This window comes from Heloderma suspectum, chromosome 6 (assembly GCF_057233095.1).
Source record: "Heloderma suspectum isolate Gila_16-S chromosome 6, 16-S_ref, whole genome shotgun sequence".
NCBI classification, from domain to species: Eukaryota; Metazoa; Chordata; class Lepidosauria; order Squamata; family Helodermatidae; genus Heloderma; species Heloderma suspectum.
In genome coordinates this window covers 88,210,129-88,217,563 of record NC_139463.1, presented here as the reverse complement: position 1 = coordinate 88,217,563, position 7,435 = coordinate 88,210,129, and positions in this window count along the sequence as shown.

Here is a 7,435-nt window from a genome sequence, read left to right as displayed (position 1 = left end):
TAAAAAAGGGGAAAATATGTCTCTCTTCTATGCATTCTTGGAAGCAAAAGAGTAATTTGCGAGCAGAGATGGGTCAAAGAAGAGTCAGACAACAAGGCTTGGGTTGAAAATTGGGCCACATTTATTGAAATATCTGCAAAGGGGAACCTAGGATGGGCATCTGACTGTGCCAGCGACTAGCTGGCACTTCTCGGGCGAAAGCACACCCAGCCTGAGGGGTGGCGTCGATCTTGCCGCCCCTCCGGACTGCCCCTTCTGGGGGAGGTAGACCTTCCGGTGTCACCCCCAACCCGGTGCCGCACAACACCTGGGTGAGTGAGGAGGGTTGGTCTCCCAGGCAACCCTTATCCCCCCGCCGAGCCACACAACCCGTTCGGGGGGCCTCAGGCGTCACCTGTCACCATAAAGTGCCTCTGCATGCACACCATCCCTAATCCCTTTCTGCTTTTGCCCGTCCTAGCCGCCACAGGAGTCACAAGCCTAGAGCTTGTGAACTCCCCCCACCTGTGCAGAAGAACTTCCGCAGGCCCCTTTGCAGATCCGACAGAAATATGCTATTCCCTACATTAGACAGGTGGACATCATCCTGCCTGTAACGCTCCCTCCTTGTCCAAGAATTTCCTGTGGGTGGTGCATCCATCACCCATTCACATAGGCCATAAGCAATTTCTCCGTTCACTTTCTGACACGCCCTGACAACGGCAACGTCGTTCCGAGTCTTCCAGTTGATCCAGGGAGCAGTGAGAATCATAATGGCTACTTCCGGCCAGGTATGCCGGACCACCTGCACATTCATCAAGGCCCGTTCGATCGGGTCCTTGCCTGGCTTACAGCCCAAGTCGTTCCCTCCATCGTGCAGCACCTGTACCTGCAGAGGAAGACTGACCAAACCTTGGTGGAACAGGGTGGAGACTCCCACTGCATGTTCCATCTGCTAAGCCACTGGATCATAGCGTGTTGGGTAGCGGAAACTAAGATCTGAAGTCTGGCATAGAACCATACGTGCAGCCCAAAGCACCGTACCGTGCCTGCATAAGAGCACCCGTACCGGCGTACGTCGAGTCTGGCAGTCTGGGGAAGAAAAACGTTAGGGCAAGCAAAGGGACATTGCAACAGAAAGAAGGTGGTCAAATTGTGAGGGCCCTGCTGGAATGCTTCGAACTGCCGTCATTCCACCGCCATAACTTGCCTGTGAGAGACACCTGAAGTGGCTGCCTTGGGGACCGCTCAATACCAAAAGAGGGTTCCTATCGAAAATTACCTGGCCTAGCGAGCTAGAGCTGATGTGGTAGTGGCCCAACTGAAATTTTGTTAATAGTGAACTGTCATACTGACAAGACAAGGGTCCCTCCCAGACGCAGTATCCCAGTAAAACCTGTGATGACCCTAACGGGCCTTAACCTCTGAATGGGTAGGTGGAGTACAGTGGGGAAGACCTGTACATCGTAGTATCTGAAGGCCCTTCTGGACAAGCCAGATAAGGAACCCAAAACAACCCTGAAAATCCCAAGGGCCCCGAAGAGAGCCGTTAAGGCTGCAGCGTTTGACAGTGAAACGCCATACAGGGAGGGGCAAATGGAGGGCCATTATCTCGGAACCCAAGAAGGGAATCTGGATAGAGGGTGCCCAGAATCTGCTAAAAGGTGGAGGCAGCCGTGCCACCACCTCACAGTGGACGCCTGGCACTGGAAGTTAATTTGATGTCAGTAACTCTCCTTGTTGTGGCCCAGACTAAAAACGGCCAGCTCACCCCTCCTGGCTCTAGCAGATATCCCCCTTATTCCTCAAAGAGATGCAGAATTGCAGCAAGGCTTTATAGGGAAGGGCCATGAGTCCTGACTGACGTTTGCTCCTAAGGTGCGGGACCGCATACCCGCCATGGTGGCACCAGTTCGTAGAGCTATGTAATTTAGGATAACATGTTCATCTTTGGTACACCGGTCCCATGTAGTCTTGCAAGCATGGTACCTAGTAACAGACAGATCCACGAGGGTAAGGCCCAGAGCCTGTCCATCTGATTCCATGACAAAGCATTGGCAACTGGGTGTGCCAAAACCCAGCACATGGTGGGCCCGTAACCAGATGTAGACACCCAGACACTGGGGCATGGATGCTCTGCCCAATGACCTGATCCCCGATTTCTGTGGGATAGGGACTCAGTAACTCGCACAGTGGCCATGTTGATGTACAAAAAGGGTTAACTATGAGGCCAGCCCCAATGTGTATGGCAAGGTGAATGGGGAAGAACTCTAGAAGGCTGGTCCTGACAAATTCTGGTGGTGGCCCAACTCTCAGGCTGCTGCCCGGGGCACCATCCAAACCAGCAGTGCGATTCTAAAACTCAGGGTACCAGTGGCACCCAGTAAGATCTGTGGGTTGGCATTGAGGAGCAGCTCACACCACCGGGAGGAGATGCCATTAAAATCCCGCAACGTTGAAGCCGCAACCACATATCTAGACGCACAGCGTGAGTGACCTTGGTCCGATGGTGCGGCCGCTACAGTCCCTGCATTGTTGAACAGAGCCAGCCCAGGAAGGCATGGCCAGGGTCCACTACCCTACCGGGGAGATTGAAAAAATTGCCCTACAACTTCATACAAGGGCCCCTGAGGGAGACCCCAGGGAGATGTAAAACCACCTGGAGTCAGCCTGAAAGCCAGAGATTTGTCTGGGGGCACGGAAGAGAACATTGCCCAAGGGTATCAAACTTGATTCCCCAGAATGTAATGCAGCATACAGGCCCACTGTCCTGTGGGCGAAAGTGACATCGAGATCAAGAGGGAAGGGGACAAATGCTTTGATTAAGTAAGAACACTGCCCCCGCTGCTGGACTCCATGTAGCAACATACCCAGCAGGGACCAGGGGTCGGTCTACCAGACCGAAACAACCATATCTTCAGAAGAAGTGTTTCATACAGGGCCCAGATACCCAGGGGGTCTCGTCATGAACGGGCTGGCCTACGGGAAAGAGAGGCTATGGCTTAGCCTGGACTCCCAAAGCGATGTCATGGGAGATAGCATTTTAAAAACTGAAGGAGCGGCACCCTTCTGACCAGGCTGGGCCCATTGGGAGGGGCAGTAACCTGCTACAGGCTTCCCGCAGACTTGGCCCCCCCTGGGGGGGACCCTGCCACCCTCGGGCTATTGGACAGGAGGTGGATGGGTGCTATCTGCTACCAAGGGAGCACATGTGACGGAAAATGGCAATGGTTTGGGAGCACGTGACCATGGGGCTGTACTCACAGCTCAGCATGCAGTGCCAAAACACTGGGCCCGCAATAGTTGGAGGCCACTGTCAGACCTATTGCCGCAATCCGGCAGGGAAGGAGACATAACTAATAGCCCTAAGGCCCTGGTCTCTCAGGTCCCAGCACATAGAAGGTTAGTGGCAGCCCTTCCACGGATGGCCTTGACATAAGGCAGTTGTGCCACTCCCAAGTTGAAGGCCAATTGCAGAAGAAGAAGCCTGGATGGGAATTGCTCCTCTCACGGGATTAGCGAAGGGACCTACCATTGCCACGTATGTGGGCATCTGGGGGTAGGGACAAGAGATCCTAAGTTAACCCTGCAAGACTCAGCCAGACACTAGAGAAAGGGAGTGAAGTGCTACTGGAAATATGACTGATGGAGCCGCATGTGGCCCGGGAGTCGTATATAGGGTGTGTGGTTGTCTCACCCATACCCAGGGCAGCCGTGCCAGGGTCCCTTATAGGTAGGGGGGATGATACTGCTTACGGTGCTGCTAACAGGATGTCCCAGGAGTGTGAACCGTCTCCAATGGTGGTGTGCCGCCTGGGAGACCCTGTGAAGACGGGGCGTAGCCTCAATGGTGTACAGATGTGATGGATCGGGGGCCGCAGCGCCTTGATCCCCAACGGACCAGGGGAATGATGCTACTTGCGTTGCTGCTGGCGGAGCTGCCTCAGGTGGGTGGGCTGCCTCCAGTGGTGGCGTGCTGCCAAGGTGAGCCTGCGAAGAAGAGGTGGATGCCGCAGTGGTGCCCAGATGTGCTGCAGACAAGGTGGCTGGGTGATGCTTCTATGGCATCCAGATGCACTGAACCCACTGTGGCCATGTTCTGATCCCCAACCGGCAAAGTGGGTGGCGTCGCTTGGGTGACGGGGGATGGGGAAGTCGCCGGAGGAAAGAGCCCCTCTGGGGGCAGTGGGCTCTCGAGAAAAGCCGGTGAAGAGGAGGTGGAAGCTGCAACGGCATCCAGACGTGCTGAAATAGAAAATAGCAGCGTTGGGTCTGCTGTCGCATCCTTTCGGATTGGACCGCTGTGGTTTTCTTAGGCCTGGCCAGGAGAGGGGGAGGGATTCCTGAGGAATGCTCAGCAGCCTCCAGGCGAGCAAGGATTAAGGCCAGAACTGGGCCCGCCTCTGCCTCAGACCTGGAGTTGGGCCCAGGCTGAGGTCTCTTGGAGGGGGGGCGTGGGGCCCTACCCTTCCCCCTCCTTCCACCATAGCCCTTCTTTGGGGGCATGATGTAAGAAGGTGGACTTCAGAGTCGGTGCTTGGTATCAGGCTGCTACAGGCCTACAAGGTAGCAAGGACCTAGGTCACAGTGCAATAGTCCAACCACTACGCAGCCAATTCCTGTAAGCACAAACGCAGGCAGGGGCATAAGCCCACAGGAGAGGATATCCTAGAGAAGGCTACCAGCAGGACCCCAGATCAACCGAGGCAGCACCTATAGCCCCTTACTGTAGGGCGGAGGCAGGCCGAAGGTATGAGTGGGCTGAATGCCTGGCAAGCGCAGGCAGGACACTGCCCGCCGCTCCAGGTAGGGCAACGCCAAGGAGCATCGGCTAATAGGACTGCCAGATATGAATGGGGGGGGGGGGAGAGAAGATATGCACTGACTGCGTTGCTCACTGGAAAAGGTATTGCATTATCTATATTTATTATTTCTTATTATTTATTGCATTTATACTATCCTCCTCTACAATTTCACAACAACGACCCTGTGAAGTAGGTCGGGCTAAGAGTCCGTGACCGGCCAAAGTCACTCAGTGAGCTTCCATGGCTGAGTGGGGACTAGAACCGGGATAACCCGGCGCCCAGACCAATGCACTCACAACTACATGACTTGGGTCTCCAATGCTGATGCCTCTACAGCAGCAAAAACATCTGCAGAAAGGAACAGGGGCCATGCACCGAGGCAACCAGCGGGCAGGGAGGCGAGGAGCGCATGCGCCACCGAAGGAGGGCCGGCGCACCCGGCAGCGCAGCAAGAGGGCTGCGCCTCCCAGCGAACAGGAAGCGAGTGCACCACAGCAATGAGCGGAGTTGCAACCAGACCGAGAGGCTGCGCCTCCCAGTGAGCCGGAGGGTGTGCACGCCACAGCCGCGAGTGTCAGCACCCCACGAGGCACGGCAAGGTTTTTTGGGGGGGGCGTTGAGAGGCCAACGAGCAAGAGGCGAGGGGCATGCAGGCCGCCGAGGGAGGGCCGGCGCACCCGACAGCGCGACAAGAGGGCCGCACCTCTGGCGAGCCAGAGGCGAGGGGCAGGTGCCCGCAGAAGTGGGCGCTGACGCCCTCGGAGCTGCGGCCAAACCCAGCGCCGGGCCGCGCCTCCCGGTGAGCCGGAGGGCACGCGCACCACAGCCGCAAGAGTCGGCGCCCCATGAGGCGCGGCAAGCGCCGGGGAGAGGGCCGCTCCCCCCAACCACCAGGAAGCGAGAAGCATGCGTGCCGCCGAGGGAGGGCCGGCACACCCGGCAGCGCAGCAAGAGGGCCGCGCCTCCCGGCGAGCCGGAGGTAAAGGGCGTGCGCACGCAGGAGCGAGCGCTGATGCCCCCGGAGCCACAGCCAAACCCCGCATGTGGCCGCGCCTCCCAGCGAGCCAGGAGACAGGGGCGTGCGCCCCGCAGCTGCGAACGTCGGCACCCTGCGAGGCGCGGCAAGCGCCAGGGAGAGGGCCATCCCCCCCCCAACACCAGGAGGTGAGGAGGACACGCGCTGCTGAAGGAGGGCTGGTGCACCCAGCGGCTTGGCAAGAGGGCCATGCCTCCCGGCGAGCTGGAGAAAAGGGACTGGTGCACGCAGCAGCAAGTGCCGACGCCCCCGGAGCCACGGCCAAACCCAGCGCGGGGCCGCGCCCTCCGGCGAGGCGGAGGCGAGGGGCGCGCATGCCGCAGCCGTGAGGGTCGGCGCCCCCCAAGGCGCGGCAAGCGCCAGGGAGAGGGTTGCCCTCCCAACAACGAGGAGGCGAGGGCCAGCCCACCCGGCAGCACGGGGAGAGGACTGAGCCTTCCGGCGAGCCGGAGGCAAGGTGCGCCCCACGCGGCACACGTGCCGCTCGAGTGAGTGGCCGCTGGCGGGGGGGGGGAATTGCATCCTGATGAGCCGAGAGGCAAAGGCTTAGCTTCCGAGATCAGACGAGATCGGGCGCATTCAGGGGGCATGTGTGCCGCCAAAGCGAGCGCCTGTGCCATCTCGGCGGGAGCGACGAGACGGCTCTGATGACAGTCAGGAGTCGGTCGTCATTTCCCGGTCAGTCTCTCAAGCCGCGAGAGCGAGAGAGCTGGTTTGGAGGGGGCGCAGAGGTTACGAGGGCTCTGCTGACTCCTCCCCTGCTTGGTGGTGCCATGGGGGGCACCCAATAGGCAGCAGCCACCTCTTCTCACCCCACCCGCCCACAATATCCCCCCCCTTTTGCCAGACAAGCTGGCGCCGGGGTTAGGGCACATCTCTTGCATGGGAGAGAACTCAACACAAGCTTCCCCTTTTACAGGTATATGGCACAGACACAGAACATTTAAACAGACATAGGACTCTCTCTCTCTCTCTCTCTCTCTCTCTCTCTCTCTCACACACACACACACACACACACACATGAAAGAGACACAGATTTACTAACTTACTAACAGTTACATACACAGCCAGTGCTGGTCCAGGACATATTGCTGCCTGAGGAGGACCAGCAAATGCCTCCCATTTCTCACTGGATGATCTGGCCCAGTCACTGCCTCTCAGCCTAACCTGCCTCACAGGATTACTGTGAGGGGAAACATGGGGAAAACGGTGGTTCTCGGAGGAAAAGGAAAACACAATTAGAATAAAATAGAGTAAATAATTATATACTAGAAAAACATAATTGTCCTACCATATGTCCATAATAAATCTTCCTAACATGTAGAGACAAGTTGTATCCAGTATCCAACCTGGAATTCTCCATTAGAGATAAATTTATCCCTTGAGAGGGAGCCTGACTAGGGATGGCGGAGAATTTCTCCCCGAAACTTCGGGGGGCCGAGCCTGAATGTCCCTGAATGTCCCTCCCGGCGGCGGGTCCGGCTGGCGGTTCGTCCGGTGTTCGAGCGGGGCGGGAGCGGCAGCCGGTCTTTCGACCGGCTGCCGCCCCCGCCATTGCAATCAAAGAAAAAAAAAAAAGTCCCCTGATAGGCTACGTGACGGCTGACTTTGCAAA